The sequence below is a fragment of the Pseudorasbora parva genome, chromosome 7 (genome assembly GCF_024679245.1).
Source record: "Pseudorasbora parva isolate DD20220531a chromosome 7, ASM2467924v1, whole genome shotgun sequence".
Lineage (NCBI taxonomy): Eukaryota > Metazoa > Chordata > Actinopteri > Cypriniformes > Gobionidae > Pseudorasbora > Pseudorasbora parva.
This window is the reverse complement of record NC_090178.1, coordinates 28606043-28628009: the sequence shown is the minus strand read 5'-3', so window position 1 is coordinate 28628009 and position 21967 is coordinate 28606043. Positions and strand designations below refer to the sequence as shown.

Genomic DNA, 21967 nt, shown 5'->3' with positions numbered 1-21967 from the left:
TTTTGTGTGTGTGTGTGTGTGTGTGTGTGTGTGTGTGTGTGTGCGGAATATGCTGATTCCAAAGAATATTGAACTGCGGTGAAGGTTGTCAAAATATGTGCATGTAAAATTGGTCTGTGTGTGTGTGATTTCACATATTTGGTCTCCAAAATGCAGGCAATTTTTCCATGTTCATAGGCGTAATGATTTTTATACTGTACAAACCATAGCCTATATTCTATCCACCTACACTAACCATATAACCCCGAAACCCACACATCATAGAACACGGTCTGCTATTTTAGATTTTCAAGAAACATAATTTTGTAATGATTTATAAGCTCAAGGTCAAAATTAGTATTAGTGTACTTGTAGGGACATTTGGTCACCATAAAACGCACGCACACTCACACACACACACTTAGCCTCTCTAGTGCCGACATTGTGAATGATCTGTCCCAGGAGATGGTGTTTGTGTGTGACGGTGGTCGGGGAAAAAGGCTTCAATTTCAAAAGCACAATGGCGCGAATATTTCGTGTGGTCTGCCAGGATTTGGTATGCGACAAGTTGCCTCTCTCTCTCTCTCTCTCTCTCTCTCTCTCTCTCTCTCTCTCTCTCTCTCTCTCTCTCTCTCTCTCTCTCTCTCTCTCTCTCTCTCTCTCTCAAACTCATGGGGTAAGGAAAGGGACGGATAGAGCGAGTGAAGGGTTGCTGCGCGGGCGGGGGAGACGCAGTCGCGCACACGCATTGGCTACACGCGCTCTAGACAAATCCGTGCTCGAGTGACGTGGGGACGTGTGCGCGTTGAATATCTCTCCTATATACTATCTGTCTTGAGAGAGATTCACATTTGTAACTTGTTTTTTATTTTATTTTTTATTATTATTTGACGACATTTTAAAAGCGTCAGTTCCCGAGACGAGCAAACCCCGCCATTATTTTCTTTGCTAACTCGTTTACAGTCCATTTCTCTTGATATGCAATTATCTCTCCTCGTCTTCCTCTTTAGGAGCGCGACGGTATTCAAACAGGAGACAAACTACACTGGTAAGCAATAATCTCACATTTTCTCTAGTCTGCGTGTGTGCTCGTGATTTTGGGAGGCTGTTTGGATGTTTCCGTTTGCATGTGTGTGTCCATGTGGAATGTAAAGAGCGGTCAATCGATGCCAAATTGCAAGCTTGCAAGCTCAGCTGTCGATTTTCGCAAAGCTCTTCGCCTGCGTTTGGTTGTCTCTGCAAATGTTTGTTAAATCAAACCGAACGGGGAAAAATATGATAGGCTACATGATGAAATCGTCTTCTTCATAGTGGATCTGCAAGCGCATCCTCGCATTCATTATGCATGTGCAGCATAAACTCCTCTTATCTAGAGCTCGATGAAACAAACACACTGATATACTTCTAGAACAAGTCTGTCGCGGCCCTTTGGACATATCCTGTCCGTTTAGCTTTTTGATGCGAGAATGAGGGGCTTTTTTTTAGAGAAAGGCGTCCATTTTCGGTGTCGGTGGAGGTCTCCTCTAATGAATGCACTGCGGTTCGCATCAGCGCCCAGCCTCCCCCTGTCAACTCCCACACTTCACCCTGACCGTTTATCTGATCTCACTGATCACGAGCGTGGACCTTTTCACAGCCCTGCTCGTGCATGTTTGATCCATGCTTTTCACTCACTTAATGTGACCTTACGAACATGGCTTTTGCTGTCAGGAGGCCTCTATTTCAACATTAGGCAATTTTTGAAGGAAACGATGCACTGCCAGTCACACCATGATGAAGGCCTACATAAAGGCTCCTAGATTTTTTTAGTTCATGTTTAGCCTACTGTTGTATTTTACGGTGTTCATGAACTCAAAGACATCATGTGGCCTACAGTGTACCACTCTGTTACATTAGGCTATACTGTAAAAAGCAATTATTAATAGCTGAAACAGGTTGTACATTAATACAGTATATATATACCCTGTAAAAAAAGAAATAAAATCATGTCTCCAATTGAAAAATTTCTAGTGACTGATCACATCTAAAATTTTCAGTTGGCCAAATTGAATTTCTGTGATTTGATGCAATTTAATTAACAGAAATTCAATTTGGCCTACTGAAAAATGTAGATGTGATCAGTCACTAGAAATTTTTCAATTGGGGCCAGATTTTTTTACAGTGTGTGTATATATATATATATATATATATATATATATATATATATATATATATATATATATATATATACAAATTGTAAAGTATACTGTCACTAAAAAGGCCATCCCATAATGCCTTTTTACAGCAGCATTCTGGCAACTTGCACTGGATTCCTGTCAACTCACATTATGAATGTGTGGGAATATTGCTTATCTGCACTTTCATTTCACCTGCCCAGTTTACAAGTTGCAATATGTCTCCAATTCAGTGTCATTTTGTATGATATACTGTGAAAAAATGAATGAATCATAGCAGTTAATAATCACACAGCACAAGCTAGTGATGACAGTGTCTGGCTTTGGCACAGAAACCTTAATCAGCATGGTCGCGTGTGTGTGCTCACAGGAAGCCTAAGATGTGCCTCCACCGTTTACATGGCCTATGACCACACAGAAATGTTTTAATGAAACAAAGCACCTGGTCAGTGCTCAGGTTGCATCGCTCTCCTTTGGTGGGTTCTGTTTAAGCAGATTGCGTCTCCTGGGATCATAATTATGTAATACTCTGAAGAGTCCTGTGTCAGCACTGCTGTACCAACACCATTTTCCCACGATCTATACAGGAACTGAGCGCATTTCAGAATACAACAAAGGAAAAGAAACCCCAGCGGACGGCCTTTTTGCAATTATTAAAGAGCGGAGATTATCTCCTTTATTCTCGGTATAATTTAAAGAAGTGAACTGTAAAATTAAGGAGTCCTGCAGCTGTAGTGCTTCAGACACAAATGACAGATGGGGGGGGGAAAGAGATAAATGGTGAAATATGGTCAAGACACAGATTGTTTTAGCAATTGGCTTCTCTCCGCTATGAAGTGCACATTGTGTTTTAGTCTTGACACTTTCCTAGGCACACTTGTTTTTTTCCCACTAGACCAATACAGCTTTTAAAACAGTCATACTGCAGCAGACAAACAAAGTGGAGTGAACTGACCCCTCATACCTCCGATCAATGTTGTCTAAAGCAAAGCTGCGTCCTAACAACAACACCGGTTGTGAGTTTTTCTCACAACCTACATCAGTGATGGAGGTTTACATTTTAAAGCAGATTTAGAAGCTATTGTTTATATGCAGACTGTTCATGGCCAGTGCAGTTAAGATCATGGTCATGGTTTTATTAGTGTGGCTTTTTAACAGACAGTGACATCAGATGAATCAGGCAACATCTGTTTGTGGTGTGCTTACTTTTTACCCTAGTGCAATGATGCAATAGTACTCATTTTAAACCATTTTTGGCCCAGACGACTGATCTCTTTTTCCAGCAGTTGATGACAATAGTGATATGTAATGAAACATTTCTGAGACTCCTTGAAGCTTTTGAGATTTCAATCCTACATAGAAGTCTGCCATCCATATGCAATCAATTGAATCTAGCAGAGCAAAATCATTATGTGTCATTTGATCAAATAATATAATATACATCGCCATTTAAAGTTTGTGGCCAGGAAGAAATTAATGCTTTTATTCAGCAATGACACGTTAAATTGATCAAAATTGATAGTAAAGAAATGTACAATGTTCCAAAAACAAAACAAGTCAAATAAATGCTTTCTTTGTATTCATCAAGGAATCATCGTGTTGTTTTCCACAGAAACTGAGCAGAACAGCCATTTTTAATATTGATAATAATAAAAGATGTTTCTTGAGTGCCAAATTCAGAATGATTTCTGAAGGATCGTGTGACACTGAAGACTGTAGTATGATGCTGAAAATTCACTGAAAAATTACATTTAAAATATATTAATATATAAAACAGTTCTTTTATCATTTTAATAATATTTCACAATGTAAAAATGTCTACTGAATTTTTGATCAAATAATCCTAACCCTTTTAAAAAAAGAACATCTTACCTCAAACTTTTGAACAGAATTGTCAGATTTTAATTTAGTGTGGAATCAAACTGAGCAGATTACACATGCACTAACCTCATAGAGCTGTGATAATTAACTCTCCCTTTCATCGGTCCCAAATGGGACTGAAACTTTCATGGAATGAGAATCCTCTACCTTAAATACAGACGCGACGGAGTGCAAGAGACATACACTGTGATCGCTTGTTACCTTCATGCATAGTCATCAAACAGAACCTATAGCAAGCTGTAAGCAAAAGAAAATGATTCATTCAGTCAGATTATACATTCTTTGTCTGGATCACAAAAGCAATTAAGAAACAAGGTAATGCCGCTTGTTTAGAGACTGTACATTTCTTGTGGGAGGAGATAAGGACATCCAGGTTAAGCAAACAAAATGAATATCCTTACTCGCTCTCTCTTCCTTCGAGCTTCCTTCACAGATACAGCTGCATAACTGGAACTATATTATTGTTCATCGCTCATTGAGCAACTGCCTTACGGTCTTGATGTCTGATTCTAAAGTTTATATGAAAAGAACTTTACTGAAATAAAAGAAGCACCTGAGCTTCTTCAGCATACCCAAGCAGAAATTCTCATACTTTCAGTCTGCTATACTTCCTGCTACTGTACCACTCATACAAAAACCTAAAACAAGGGATTTCAAACCTGTCCTGGAGCACCTCCAGCACTGTACATTTTGGATGTCTCCTCATCTAACACACCTGATTCAACTCATCACCTCATTAGTAGAGACTGCTAGACACTGTACCAATGCATACCAATTTGCATACTATGTGTCCCAAGTAGTATTCGAAAATAGAATTAGTACGTCCCAAATCGTAGTATGTTGAAATGAGTATTCCAAAGATACCCTGATGGTCTACTATTTAGAATCCATTCGATTCGATTCGATTAGAATAGGAAGAGGATTAAAACTACAAACATGACGAATGTGTGAGTCTGACCGTTAAGTAGAGAGGTTTAGATAAAGGTGATTTAGTGAATAATGATCAGTATTATCAATCAGGCTACTTGACGAAAATATATTTATTATTTAATATTATCCACATGTAATCCACATTTAAGCAGCATTGTGAACTTTGTAATGGTACGTTTGGTCATTAACTTTTACATGCATCATTATATTTAAATTGCAAACAGATGAGGAAAGTCTCCGCATGAAAGACCCATGACTGGCTGATCAACGTGCTACAATTCTCTCTGTTGCGGTAGGAAATGAAATACAATTGAATGTGGAGGATTTAAATTGTGACAAGATGATTGACAGGGCAATAAACGGTGACAGGATGGACGGAACTAAGCGATAGAGCTGTTCATCTTTTAAAAATGACAAAGTAGTATGTCCCAAAGCTTGCCTACTCAAGTCTTCTTACTTTTTCTTCACAAAAGGAGTACATACTTTTAGGTCGTAGTACAAGTAGGTGAATTGGGCATACACTTAAATAGGGTACTATTTGAGGAGACAGCCATTGGTGTCCGAAACCATAATGGCAGAGTGTGCTTATTCAATCCCACTGCGTCTTGCCAGAAGATGGTGCCCATGAATCTTCCATCCACCCATCTATTTTCCAAACCTTTGGTCCAATTGTTTGATTAATGTTTATGCATGCTAGTTTCCATGACAGAGTTCAAGATAAATCTTTTCATTACTACTGGAGCTACCAGTTTGCTAAGTTTAATATGATTACACTCTAAAAAATGCTGGGTTGTTTTAAGCCAATGTTGGGTCAAATATGGACTAACCCAGCAATTGGGTTGTTTTAACTCAGCAATTGGGTTGTTTTAACCCTGCGGTTGTATTAAACAACAAGTTAGCCTGGTTAAAACCAGACCATTCTCAGTAGTAACTGAGTTATGTTCTGGCAAAGCTTCATAGACAAATCATTTTCAAGGGGGCGTCACCAACGAATGATGACGTATGCAGAGCGACGGAGAAACAGCTGAGACAGCAATTCTGTTTGTGATTTTGAGGAAGATGTTGCAGTGGCTTCTGATGACTTTTGCCATTGTTGGAAAAGCAATATGATAATAGCTGGTGTCCACCGCCACGCCATCAACATTTTTGCAAAATTTGGAAAACCTCTTAGCATCTCGGACTGACTGAAAAATCTCGGATTGACGGTCGAACAGAAAACATCAAGATCTGATCACATTTGCCCCCGTTGTAAAGCGTCGGTATTGCGATTATAATGTGATTTAATTTTGCAATATTTAAAAAAATAAAATAATATTGATGAGTCTTTGGAAAATTGAGTCTCACAAACCTTATTCAAATTCAGTCATTTCAGATGTGTTAGAACATTTTCAGACTTGAGCATAGTCACGCTAGTTATTTATTTACAATTATTTACAATTTTTACATGACTACTAGATCTAGTGTGAGGAAATAATCACAGAAAGGCCAGATCCAGAGCTGATGTTCCACTTCGGCATCCATCTTTGTAATGTACAAAATCTGCTTCACGTCGCTGCACTGTCGTTATCGTGTAAAGCCCGCCACCATTGTTTCTGACTGGTGCCGTGATTTCAAAGGATTAGAAATGGGCTTGAATGGGCTCTTTGCCAGACTACTTGCAGAGCAAATCTAATTCTAAAATTGCAGATAGTTGTCTGGGTTTTCCCAGGCTAACAACAAGCACAAACTATGCAAAAGTGGCAGCCCTTCTGGCATATTCATTGTCCGAATTCACACACTTGTTTTCATAAGTGGGTGTGTCAGATAAGAGAGATACACAAAATGTGTAGTGCTGGGAGTGTTCCAGGACAGGTTTAAAAACTCTGGACGTAATATGTGTAGGAGTAATATATTCTATGGCTGGGAATAAAGCCTAGATGTAATTGGTTGTGTCGTCTGAATGCAAGGGAATGTGTATTTAATTAAAGCTTTAGTCTGTAACTTTTTAGCAAGTTAACCAGCCAGTGTTCAAAACTATCTCCTTACCTTAGCCCGATTTGCAACGGTACGCTTGTAAAAATGTGTTATAATTTGAGTGGTACGGGTAGGTTTCCGCAGGAAATTTGATCATGCAGCTGTTCGTCTTTGCGTCATTACATCACATCTGTATAAAGAGGGAGTCTGTCTAGGCTATCACATGTGAGGATGCTGAAGGTGTCAGATCATTTATAGCCTTTTTTTTCAGCAGATGGAATAATAAATGTCATTTGGTTGGAGGATTTTAATTCAGAAAGATCCAAACGACAATCATCAGTGACAACTGGAGATTCACCCATTGTCAAAAGCAAAAGATTATACTGTATTAAGTGTGTAATCATTCAGTATTCCAGTTATTCTTCATTTAACTTGTTTTAGATCATCACAAATCCTTACTTTTCCTTTCTTACTTTTTGAATAAAAATAGTTTTTGTATGGCAACCCTTCTAATGCACAACATGGGTAGACTATAAATCTAGACCCACCCTAGCGGCAGCAAATCTAATCTGCCGCGAGTGTCGAGCTGAGTTTGAAAGACAACCGTTTATCCCGCCCCTCGGATTGAGCCCTATCAATGATGAGCTTCCAGACCAAACATCTTGTTGTGGGACTGGCTTGTCAGGCTACAACATGGGTCTAAAATGACCCGTATTCATTTCCGATGTAATTTCAGTCATGGCTAAGAGTTTCTTTGCTGAATCTTTAATATCTTGTTTATTTCCACAAATCATGTTTAAATTTCCTTTCTTACTTTATAAACAAACAGTTTTTGTATTTCTACATCAATTTTATATACATGGGTCTAAAATGACCTGCATTCATTTTCTATGTTATTTCAATCATGGCTGAGTTTTTCTTTGCTGCATCTTTAAAAATATATGTATTTTATGTTGTTAGGTGTTCATCAAATATCTTGTTTTTGATCCCCCCCCCCATTTTTTAATGTTTCCTTTCTTACTTTATAAACAAATGCAGTTTTTGTATTTTACATCATTTGACATAATATGGGTCAAAAATGATGAAATGAAAAACCTTTGATACTTGAACATTTTTGCAAGTAGGAACATATTTACTGCAGAATACTATTCACCTGCCTCACATTTCACAACTCAACACAGCTGCTTTTGTATATTGGATGCAAGTCTTATTTTATTTATTTATAACCACAGACAATATTTGATATTTTGTAAAAGAACTGACATAAAATTTGAATATTAGGCTATAGTTACCTTGAAACAAAATGTTGTCTTTATTCTTTTATTTTATCATGCTTGCATAGATGTGTAATTTCTGACCCATATATGTAAACTTGATGTAGTAACACAAAACCCATAAAAAAAATTTGGTAATTGAAAACAAGATATTTCGAATATTTATGGATCATGCAATTAATAGATCACTGGATATTAAATTCTTAAATTGAATTCAAAAGATTAAAAAAAAGTCAAGCCATGCATGAAACAGGAAATGAATACGGGTCTTTTTAGACCCATGTTGTGCTTTAGAAGGGGTTTGCATAGCTTATGCATCAAAGGGGTAATCACCGTTGGTAGAACGATTTATTTTAAAGCTACACTGTGTAACTTTTTTAGTTTATTCTTAGCTAAAAACACTTAGTTCTTTCAAAAATATATTTGTCATTAATGTATATTTACTTCTTTCAGGTAGTAAAGTATTCTCGTAAGTTTATAATATGCCATTGAAAATACATACGGGTGAGGGGTTCGAATGCTGGTCGCCATGTTACCCCTCCATCTTGAAAGCACATTAGCCATACCTATAAATTGGAGGGACATTTTATGAGGGACATTTTAAGAGGGACATACCCATAAATTCAATCTTCGCCTTTCGCGGTTTAACACTCGATGGCACCGTGTGGAATGTGAAGAGGGGGATTGCCATGTTAATCTTGGACTAAATCGGCCACCGTAGGAATTAAAACGAAATCAGAATTGAGAGGAACAGAAACTAATATTAGCTGGATGGTCATATACCTTTTCACCGCTAGATGGGGGAAAATATCACACAGTGTAGCTTAGGGGTGTCCATGGTTAACCGATTAACCGTTAAAAATTGCGTAACCGAGTGAAACATTTTGCTCGGTTAAGTGGCGTCAATGACGTGCTTTGAATTTAGTTGTAATATATTTTTGCACCCCTAGAGACCGCCAGAGCGCTCCCACAGACATTTTTAATATCCACAAGAAGAAGTCATGACCAGCTTTCTAAGCGGGCAATGAAGCGCGCAAAGAAAGCGTGGGAGCACTTTAAAAATGAGAGTGACGGGGCAAAATGCAAGTATTGCAATGCAGTGCTTACCGCATTTTTCAGGCTATAAGTCGCTCCGGAGTATAAGTCGCATCAGTCAAAAAATGCGTCATGAAGAGGAAAAAAACATAAGTCGCACTGGACTATAAGCATTTAGGGCAGAAGCAGAGCGGGAGCCGCGCGCGCTGTGCATAAAGGATCAGAAGAAAGAAAGTTTGAAGTGAGAAACTTGTGAATGACTAGAGAAAAGCAGACGTTACTTTAACTGTAATGAAGAAAACAAAAAAAGCTAATCGCGGACTGAAAGCAAGATGGCAAGAGCTGAAGGAACGAGTCCACAGATGCTTGAACTCTCTGCCGGGAGAGGCTCAGCCGCGCGAGTCTAACGCTGTGTGAATCATTCTCGGCTGCATATTTTTCTACATGCCTTAATCATGCAGGCGCCCTCGCGGCCACTCGGAGTCGTATGGGAAGCCAAACAATCCAAAAGTGGGATGAGTCAGCGGGCTGTTACAGAGCTCGCGCCGCGGGCCGACTCGTCAGCGCAGCGCGGACGTGTTTACTAGCGCTACCCAATGGGCAGCGCGGCGCGAACCATAAATGCACTCAAATATAGGCTACAATAAAGAAACCCCTCATTCCTTACAAACATTGGTTCTCTGCTGAAGTTTAATTGTTTTTCCCTACAGTAGACAAATGAAATCGGGGATGAAATGCATTTTCTTTTGTTTATTATCTTGAAAAGTCAAGTCAGTGTTGTGTCGATACTGAACTGCACGCTATATGGAAATATCTGTAAAGCAAATGTTAATGATTTTCAATATCATATTCCTCTTGAGAAGCGCCAACCTCCTGGTAATTATATTAGAGTTTATATGTTCAGGTAATTAATCTTATTAGCCTATTGTATGAAGTTTTGCATTCAGCTATTATTTGTAGACTGTAAATTACATTTTTTATTTGCTTCCGACGCCCATGACTGTAATACTTAAGCTTTTTATATCTGAATTCCGATATAAAAATTATAGATAGATAGATAGATAGATAGATAGATAGATAGATAGATAGATAGATAGATAGATAGATAGATAGATAGATAGATAGATAGATAGATAGATAGATATTAGGCTATATCATAATATTGATAACAAAGTCATTGAAGTTTCTGCTTCAAATGAACTTGTATTGGTTTAAATTGTTCATTGCAGCGCTGGTGAGGATTAGTTCCATAGACCGTGAAAAAAAACGGATTAATTCGCGCCGCGCTGCCCATTGGGTAGCACTAGTAAACACGTCCGCGCTGCGCTGACGAGTCGGCCGCGCGGCTCGGTCTATTGAACCGCGCAGATGACATGTCCGCGCGGCGCGAGCTCTGTAACAGCCCGCTGACTCATCCCTATTTTGGATTGTTTGGCTTCCCATAGAGTCGCATTGTTCGTGAACTGGAGCGCATCTCATCCTAATTTAATGAAACTCAGCGTACGCCTCACAGACATGAAATAGATCTTAAGAAAGCTTGAAATGTCTTTTAACAATTTAAAACGAAAAGAAATAGGCTACTCTCTGATTATGTAATCCATGATGCGCATTTCTCTAGGCGCGTTCACTATACGGAGATGGCGGTAGTCAAATTAATAAACTAAAAATAACCCTGACGCACACTATGGTTAACCGAGTATTAACCGCTAAGGGCCTCGGTTAACGGTTAATGAAAAACTTGTTTTTTTTTCTCAGTTCAGAACAAAATTGGCAGACATGTTACTTACTTTACAATCTGTGATTCGGATGTACAGTAAATATACACACCGGTGTGGTGACTGACAACCAGCCACACACATAAAACATTAGATTCTTCCATCCTTAAAACATTAGAATCTTCCGTGCTGAGGAGCCACCGATGCACAACCTAAAGACAATAACTCTGCAAATAACTGCAATTGCAGGTTTCAAACAGAGATGGCAACAAAGTGGCAAAACTTACAGACTGCAGCTTTAATGTAAATGTTTAATTGAATCAGTTTTAGCCACTTGTGGTGTTGATATTACATATACACTCAAATGTTTGGGGTTTGTAAGATTATGTATGTTTTTAAAAGAAGTTCTCACCAATGCTCACCAAGGCTGCAATTATTTTTTTTGTCAATATTACATTAAAATATTTATTATTGCAATTTACAATAACTGTTTTCTATTGTATTATATGACAGAAGGTGAATGTTCAGCATCATTACTGCAGTCTTCAGTGCCCCATAATCCTTCTGAAATCAATCTAATGTGCTGATTTGCTGCTCAAAAAATGTCCAATGTTAAGAGTTTTCCTGTTTAATATTTTTGTGGAAACTATATGATTCTTTGATGAATAAACAAGTTAAAAGAACAGCATTTATTTGAACTCTTTTATGACAATATTTTAAAACAATGTAAAAGTGTTACTATCACTGCTAAAGAAAGTATTTTTTTATTATTTATTTTTTATCGCTATAGCTGCAAACTTTTAAACAGTAGTGCATATGGTCAAACCATGCTTGTCAGTTTAAGAATAGTGTTGATGTATTATGGTGGTATTTTTGAATGAATCTACTGGATCATTTGAATCATTTTTAACCACATGTGATTTATTTCATTAATAACAGTAGATCAGTGCATGAATGCTGTTTAATGTGTTCTTGTGGGGATAAATGGATGATATTGTTAGACTAAGTGACCCTGTGCTTTGTCCTGTGTTCTGAGTCTGACTGTTGAATTTGAATCTTTAAGGTGACCTCTTCTTGAAAGCCTGACATGTCTATGCATATTGATATTATGCAAATCTGATAGAATATAAATATTCTGCCTGCTGGCCCATTATCACAGCTTTTCTCACAGAGTTACACATTTTTTCCTTCATAATGTCAGCTGATGGTGTAGAGCTAGGCTGGTAAATGAAAGAGTCGATCCCTGAACTATCCCTGTTGTGCTCTTGAGCAAGCCACTTAAACTAAAGGTTGCTTGATGGAGACGGTCCATGTAACAAAAAGTATACTGTCTGTAAGTCACTTTGAATAAATGTGTCAGCTAAATGACTAGTACGATAAAGATTCATTAAGCACAGAGTTCAGTCTTTGAGGGGAAACATTATCTGAAATGAACTCCTCATTTCATTAGGGCAGGGGTTTTGGAGTTAAACGAGTACATTTCAAAGGGGAACAAAGTTCCAGTTCAAAATGTAGAAGATTTCCATCTTTTATCCAAATTCTATGCAAATTTTCTTCATAAATAATAGTGGGATTTTCTGCATCAATGGTTTAAAAATATAAAATATGTCCACAATTATGGTCCCCCTGAGAACTCGGCCATTTCTACGACTGGCGATGACACAGTTGTGTAGTGTAAAAAGAAAAGCAATCCGATAACTTTGAAATGCATGTAGTGTAGGATTGGCATAATTCATCTTTCAGCGTCAGATGCTGTGCCTGCCCTTGCTCTGGCAAGCTTGAATCTGATTGGCTGGTTTTACACAATTTCAGAGAGAAAGGGCAGTAGGTTTATGTTATCAGTCCATCTTTTTTTATTTTAAGTAATGTTTACTAGCAAGGATGAAATAATAGCTAGAGTTTCCAAAGTTTACCAGGTTAGTGGCATTAAAACAACTTAAAGGATATTCAAAGTTTTGTATGAGTCACTTAAAGGGATAGTTCCCCCAAAATTGAAAATTCTGTCATTAATTACTCATCCTCATGTCGTTCAAATAAATATAAATTAAGAATCCAACATAAATTAAGATATTTTTGATAAAATCTAGGAGCTCTCTGACCCCTCTATAGAGAATACTTTTTGTGTGCAAAACAACTTTATGATAACGGCTTTATTCAACAGTTTAGTTTTGACCTGTTCCAGTCTCCTAAGCAGTTTACGTTGCAAATAGCTGTCTATGGAGGGGTCAGAAAGCTCTCTGAATTCATCACAAATATCTTCATTTGAGTTCCACAGATGAACAAAGGTCTTACAGGGTGAGTAATTAATGACTAATTTAAATTTCACTTTAATTTACAAATTATGTCTATATTAGTGCATTTGGAGGGACAGCATATTTCATTCTACACATTTCATACTTTTTTCCCAGTTTTTTCTATTTGTTGAAAAGCCCCATGATATTTTGGTATTCTATTTCAGGTAAACCTGTTCTTAAACAGCAACGCAAAATATGGTTGGTATCTCCTAAATGCTGTTCCAGTCTAAAGCCGTCTTCCCAACTTCTTCGACCTTCACTCTTTTAGTTTTGATTAGAATAAGTCAGCCAGAATAAGCTGGAGTGGGAAGTATAACTAATGCTATTTAGTTAAAGATGTGCAAGACTAGCCTAAAATTAATTACCTTTACTAAATAAATGAATAAATACCATTAAAATGTCAGAATGCAGCAAATAATCTTTCACATTTCGTAGACAATTTTAATATCAGTGACACGCATCGCATTTCATAATGCTCTATTGTTCAAAAATTTGTCGTAAAATTAAATACTTAATTTTTTATTGAGTAAGTATGATCAATAGTGACAGTAAAGACATTTATAATATTACTAAAGAATTATATTTTAAATAAAAATGTTCTCTTGAACTTTTTATTCATTAAAGAATCCTGAAGAGTTTCCACAAAAATATTAAGCAGCACATAATTTTCATGTTATAATAGTAAGAAATGTTTATTTAGCAGCAAATCAGCAAATTAGAATGATTTCCGAAGGATCATGTGACACAGAAGACTGGAGTAATGATGCCGAAAATTCATCGCAGGAATAAACTACATTTTAAAATGTGATAAAATAGAAAACAGTTTTTTAAAAATGTAATCATATTTCACAGTGTTACTGTTTTTATTGTATTTTTGATCAAATAAAGGCAGCCTTGGTGAAAAAAAAGAGAGTTTTTTCCCTCAAAACATTAAAACAAACCTTTGAACAGATCTGTACATTTTATCAGTTAAAATGAATCAAACTCATGGCCTTGCTAGTGCTATGCTCTACTGTTCAAGCTATAGGAACATGATGTTTCAAAATTCAGTCAGAAGACATGTAACTATACACATTCATTGTGTGTAGTGTATAGTGTAAGTAGGACATCCAGGTGCTGGTCATATAATTAGAATATCATCAAAACGTTTATTTATGTAACAAATTCCGTTTAAAAAGTGAAACTTGTATATTATATTTATTCATTACACACAGACTGATATATTCCTAATGTTTATTTCTTTTAATTTTGATGATCATTAACTGGCAACTAAGGAAAACCCAAATTCAGTATCTCAGAAAATTTTAATATTGTGAAAAGGTTCAATAATGAAGACATCTGGTGCTACACTCTAAGAAAAAGGTGTACAAGCAACAGGGATAACCGCACACTGGAGAAGATTGTGAAACAAAACCCATTTAAAAATGTGGGGAAGATTCACAAAGAGTGGACTGCAGCTGGAGTCAGTGCTTCAAGAACCACTACACACAGACATATGCAAGACATGGGTTCCAGCTGTTGCATTCCTTGTGTCAAGCCACTCTTGAACAACAGACAGCGTCATAAGCGTGTTGCATGGGCTAAAGACAAAAAGGACTCGACTGCTGCAGAGTGGTCCAAAGTTATGTTCTCTGATGAAAGTAAATTTTGCATTACAACACACCCATACACCAGGAAGTTTTAGAGCACTTCATGCTTCCTGCTGCTGACTAACTTTATGGAGATGCAGATTTCATTTTCCAACAGGACTTGGCACCTGCACACAGTGCCAAAGCAACCAGTACCTGGTTTAAGGACCATGGTCTTAATGATCTTAATTGGCCAGCAAACTCGCCTGACCTTAACCCCATATAATAGTAATGCGTTCGATTTATATAGCATTTTTCAAGGCACTCAAAGCGCTTTACATAGCGGGGGAATCTCCTCAGCCACCACCAATGTGCAGCATCCACCTGGATGATGCGACAGCAGCCATTTTGCGCCAGAACGCTCACCATAAACCAACTGATTGGTGGAGAGGAGACCGAGTGATGAAGCCAATCAGGATATGGGGATTATTAGGAGGTCATGATGGACAGCGGCCAATCTGCAAATTTGGCCAGGATGCATATAAAATGGATGGGGTATTGTGAAGAGGAAGATATGCCAGACTCAACCATGCAGAAGAGCTGAAGGCCACTATCAGAGCAACCTGGGCTCTCATAACACCTGAGCAGTGCCACAGACTGATCGACTCCATGACACACTGCATTGCTGCAGTAATTGAGGCAAACTACATATTGAGTGTTGTACATGCTCATACTTTTCATGTTCATACTTTTTAGTTGGCCAAGATTTCTTTGTTTTAGTCTTAAGTATATTGTAATTTTCTGAGATACTGAAATTGGAATTGTCCTCAGTTGTCAGTTATAATCATCAAAATGAAAAGAAATAAACATTTGAAATAATATCAGTCTGTGTTTAATGAATGAATATAATATACAAGTTTCACTTTTTGAATGGAATTAGGGAAATAAATCGACTTTTGATGATATTCTAATTATATTACCAGCACCTTTACACAATGTCCACAATTTGAGCACATTGGAGGTGTGGCTGGCAGAAAGAGGGTTTTACATATGACAACGGTCAAGAAGTGTAGTGGGAATGTGAGGTGTTATAAGGGGTGTGTGGGAATGAGAGGAGTGCATGAGAGCTCAGGTGTTATAGTCTAATCCTTCATTAGCGATGTCATCTCTCAGCTCAGTGCGGTCTCACACCCTCAGCATGACGACCCAGCCAACATTGATATGTGGGGCCCATATGGGTTATACCTGGGCAGCATGGGTTCTATGTGGGCATGGGCTACAAATGGGCAATTTATGTGGGGCCCATGTGTTTTTCACAATGTGGGTCCCATATGGGTTTGAACATATGGGACCTTCATGGGTTCTATGTGGGCATGGGCGGCAAATTGGCAATTTATGTGGGTCCCATATGTGTTTCATAATGTGGGACCCATATGGGTTTGAACATATGGGACCTTCATGGGTTCTATGTGGGCATGGGCTACAAATGGGCAATTTATGTGGGGCCCATGTGTGTTTCATAATGTGGGACCCATATGGGTTTGAACATATGGGACCTTCATGGGTTCTATGTGGGCATGGGCGGCAAATGGGCAATTTATGTGGGGCCCATATGTGTTCCATAATGTGGGACCCATATGGGTTTGAACATATGGGACCTTCATGGGTTCTATGTGGGCATTGGCTGCAAATGGGCAATTTATGTGGGGCCCATGTGTGTTTCATAATGTGGGTCCCATATGGGTTTGAACATATGGGACCTTCATGGGTTCTATGTGGGCATGGGCGGCAAATGGGCAATTTATGTGGGGCCCATGTGTGTTTCATAATGTGGGTCCCATATGGGTTTGAACATATGGGACCTTCATGGGTTCTATGTGGGCATGGGTGGCAAATGGGCAATTTATGTGGGTCCCATATGTGTTTCATAATGTGGGACCCATATGGGTTTGAACATATGGGACCTTCATGGGTTCTATGTGGGCATGGGCTACAAATGGGCAATTTATGTGGGGCCCATGTGTGTTTCATAATGTGGGTCCCATATGGGTTTGAACATATGGGACCTTCATGGGTTCTATTTGGGCATGGGCTGCAGATGGGCAATTTATGTGGGTCCCATGTGTGTTTCATAATGTGGGACCCATATGGGTTTGAACATATGGGACTTCATGGGTTCTATGTGGGCATGGGCGGCAAATGGGCAATTTATGTGGGGCCCATGTGTGTTTCATAATGTGGATCCGTATGAGATTGTATGCAGCATGCAGGCCTTTTATCAATTATTTTAAATAAAAACAGTAATTTAATTCTAATACAAGCAACCCACCAACCCCCCTCCCCAAATACTTTTTTTGTTTTATTTATTTTATTTATTTTATTTATTTTCCATTTTCTTTGTTTTCTTCCATATATCATTACAATGTCAAAATCTAGTGCTAAATCAGGATTTGTATAAAAGTGTAAAAATTTGTATTGGAATGTTTTTGTTTCTGTGCCAATTAAAATAAATAAAGAGAATGTATAAAATAAAATAAAAGGTTTTTTTAAACATTTAAAATATTTTAAATTAACATTTGTGAATTATCAATATTAAAATGTTACCCTGCCTATGCAAAAATGCATTTTTCTTTTGCTTTACCAGGGACAACGCCCTTTTTTCAAACTCTATCAGTCTCACGGCCATGGGACCTATACTGTACACTCTCGTTCTGACAACTCCGCTTGACAAAGTAGTCCTGTATCACAATTTTAGTTAGATTTTTTCCCCACATAATATTATATCGTATAATATCATATGTCATTGATCTCGGCTGAAAGTATGCGTACATTTTAATTTATAACTGTAACGATTTTAAATATTCGAACAAAAAGAATTCCCGCGCTGGCGCGTGGATACAATCTCTTCTAAGCGCAGTGGTGCGGCAGCCTGGAGGAGTCTTCAGCAGCAGAAGTCGAGACAGATCGGAAAAGCAGGTAATATGCATTTATTTTTTTGAAATTGTTGAATTATCCACGGTTTCAAGTATTGAGAACACTGTTTTGAACGTTTAAATTACCTTTACAATGATATAGCCTTTAATATTATGATGTTATATTGTTTTTTGGCCGCGTAAGTAATCGCTAAAAATGTATAACTGTTAAAGGCTTAAACGTTTGTTGACGGTAAGGTGTAGTTTTGTTCTTGCCAGCCTTTAAAGTAAGATATTATTGTTCATTTATGCTCCACGTAACGTTACACATTTTGTGACCAACGTTAGCCGCTATTTTTACCTGAGTGGAAACTGGATTTCCTCACAATTAGTAATAACCGCGTTTGAATTGTAAAATACTTAGTTTTTAAAGGGATAATCCACTGTTTTTTCATACTAAACGGTTATTCCCTTAACTAAGACAGTTAATACAGTGCATGCACTTAATCGCTCAAAAACTCTCTCTCTCTCACACACACACACGTTTGTTTTTGTGAAAAGTGGGGACATGGCCAATGTCCTCATATTTCACCCTCTCCTTGTAATAACTTACCTGTGTCATACCAATGTCATTATACACATTTGTGTCCTGATATTTCACAAAAACAAGCACAGTCACAATTATACACACACTCTCATTCACTCTCACACACACACACACACACACACACACACACACACACACACGTTTGTTTTTGTGAAAAGTGGCACATGGGTAATGTCCTCATATTTCACCCTCTCCTGGGTGAAATACCCATGTCATTATACACATTTGTGTCCTCATATTTCACAAAAACAAACACACTCACACACACTGACACACACTCACTCTCTCACTCTCTCTCTCTCACACACACACACACACACACACACACACACACACACACACACACACACAAACTCACTTAAACACACACACACTCACAAACTCACTCACACACACACACACTCTCTCACTCAGACTCACACACACACACACTCACACACACACACACACACACACTAGAGGATGACACGGGAGTGGATTTTCACTCCTGTCCCATCCCATTCCCAGACCAAAGTTTTAAAAAAAAACCTATCCTGCTCCTGGTAAATTGACTCCCGCTCCAGTAACGCTCCCATATAATTTTTTCTTCAATTAGTGTTTAGTTAATACATAGAATTTGCAAATACATAGCAAATAAAAGAGTACATCGTTCACAACATGTCTACAATACGTAAATGAAAGGTTAAGATTTTTCACTTTTTTATATATTTGGGTTTTATGTTTATAAAAAAAAAAAATGTTTAGAAGTCCACGACCCCATCTTAAACAGGGGTGTCAATAATTTTAGAGGGCACTGTATGTACACCTCACAAGGACACAGTACAAGGTAAAAGTATGTAACTGGACATTTCAGATGATTATATGTGTAAGCTTTTGTTTTATAGGTGGTCTGAAGAAGAATGCGATGACCAAGACTGCGAACCAGAAAGACATAGAAAAGGCACTCTCAAAATGGTCCACGGGGGCTAGAGGCAGGGGCGGAACGAGAGCAAGCAGGTCACAGCAGTCTTCAGGACTGTGATCAGTTTTGTGTCCATCCATTAAAATTCTTGAGACCAAACATTGTAATACTGTATTGTAAGTTAAACTGTTTTGTCGTTGAGGTTTTAAAGGGATAGTTCACCCAAAAATGAAAATTTGACATTTATCTGCTTACCCAAGGTGTAGGTGGTGTTTGCTTCTTCAGTAGAACACAAATGAAGATTTTTAACTCCAACTGTTGCTGTGTGTCAGTCATATAAATATGTCAACAGGGTCTAATTCTATTAAATAAATAAAAAACATGCACAGACAACTTTAAATTAAAACTCATTGATGTCTTAAGACACGAATCGATCGGTTTGTGCGATAAACCGAACAGTATTTATTTATATAATTTTTTACCTAAAATACAACACCATGCCCAACAGCCCTGAAATTAAGGTCAATGTATATAATCTAGTCTAGAGACATCACATCCTGTGTGTGAGGTCTCTACATGATCTGGCGTAGTTTACACAAACACCAGAAGTGAGTGACATATAAGGGCTGTTGGACATGGTGTTGTATTTGAGGTTAAAAAACTATATAAATACTGTTAGGTTTATCGCACAAACCGATCGTTTTGTGTCTTAAGACATCAATGTGGTTTAATTTGAAGTTGTCTGCATGTTTTTTTATCTATTTAAAGGGTTAGTTCACTCAAAAATGAAATGTCTGTCATTAACTCCTCCCCCTAATGTCGCTCCACACCCGTAAGACCTCCGCTCATCTTCACACACAGTTTAAGATATTTTATATTTAGTCCGAGAGCGTATGCAAGTCTATGCACACTGTACTGTCCATTTCCAGAACGGGAATAAAAACATCATCAAAGTAGTCCATATAAGACATCAGTGGGTTTATTAGAGTCTCTTGAAGCATCCAAAATACATTTGGGTCCAAAAATAACAAAAACTATGACTTTATTCAGCATTGGCTTCTCTTCCGCGTTTGTTTTTAAAGCTCAAATGAATATTCAAAAAGTCATGAATCAGCGGATTGACTCATGATTTGGATCGCGTGTCAAACTGCTGAAATCACGTGACATTGGCGATCCGAATCATGAATCGATTTGCTGATTCATAACCGTTTGAATCTTTATTTGAGGATTGAACACAAACCTGGAAGAGAAGCCAATGCTGAATAAAGTCGTAGTTTTTGTTATTTTTGGACCCAAATGTATTTTGGATGCTTCAAGAGACTCTAATTAACCCACTGATGTCTCATATGGACTACTGTGATGATGTTTTTATTCCCTTTCTGGACATGGACAGTATAGTGTGCATACACTTGCATACGCTCTCAGACTAAATCTAAAATATCTTAAACTGTGTGTGAAGATGAACGGAGGTCTTACGGGTGTGGAACGACATTAGGGTGAGTCATTGATGGACAACTCCGGTGAGAAATGCCCCTAGGTGTAATTACAGAGGGTTACCGAGTAGATCGTTCTCTGGGATGCGTTTTCATAAAAATCGAATGTAAAGAGTTTTATCTCTAAAAACAGATTCGCTTATAACACTAGTTTATGGGGCACCGGGTAGTGAAATTAAATCGCTCGTTAATACCACTAACAAGGCTCAAAATAGCCTCACACTAACACAGTAGCATAATGAGGGTCCCTACATGCAAACCGAAGCATTGAGAACTTTGTAAGAGTACAAACAGATTAAAGCCGCACTTGGTAACTTTTGCTCTCAGGGTCCCCCTACAGTTGGGAAAAAATAATGTTCTCAACTACTGTCGTAAGCTCTGTCATTCTACAACAGGGGATGCCATTGCGCGTGCATTTGTTGACATGACAACCCTGATAGCCCTGAACTAGTGATGCGCGGGTCGTCTCATAACCTGTGGACCCCGGGTGCGGGGCGGGTTGTAAAAATATATACAGTGGTGCGGGGCGGGCCAAATAATTTCATAAAAAACATTGTGAAATGTAATAACATAGACATTTTTATTTTTATTTTTTTATCTTCTCTGTTGTGTTCAGTGTTTTCTTCCGGAAACAACGGACCATATGAGATTCCAAGTCACGGTTCATCACTTAACAGAGCTCTCGTGGCTCGACTGGTCGAGACTGTTTTCCAAGATGGTGCCTGTCCGTGAACGCGTAATGCACTATGTTTATAAAGTATCTTCTTATTAAACTGTTTGTACTCTTACAAAGTTCTCAATGCTTCGGTTTGCATGTAGGGACCCTCATTATGCCACTGTGTTAGTGTGAGGCTATTTTGAGCCTTGTTAGTGGTATTAACTAGCGATTTAATTTCACCACCCTGTGCCCCATAGACTAGTGTTATAAGCTAATCTGTTTTTAGAGATAAAACTCTTTACATTCGATTTCCATGAAAACGCATCCGGAACAATCTACTCTGTAACCATCTGTAATTACACCTAGGTTCATTTCTCACCGGAGTTGTCCTTTATGACATCAATTTCATTTTTGGGTGAACTAACCCTTTAATAGAATTAGACCCTGTTGACATATTTATATGACTGACACACACCAACAGTTGGAGTTAAAAATCTTAATTTGTGTTCTACTGAAGAAGCAAACACACCTACACCTTGGATGGCCTGGGGGTAAGCAGATAAATGTCAAATTTTCATTTTGGGTGAACTATT

General features: G+C 38.0%; 1 protein-coding gene across 1 annotated transcript in view; it reads left to right on the top strand.

The window, feature by feature from the left end:
• Positions 1 to 700: 700 nt before the first annotated feature.
• cacng8b (calcium channel, voltage-dependent, gamma subunit 8b) overlaps positions 701 to 21967 on the top strand; it is a 43799-nt gene continuing 22532 nt past the window's right edge. The window contains exon 1 of the mRNA XM_067448964.1: positions 701 to 1027. The gene's annotated coding sequence lies outside the window, so the exon portion shown is untranslated. The remainder of the gene's footprint in view (positions 1028 to 21967) is intronic.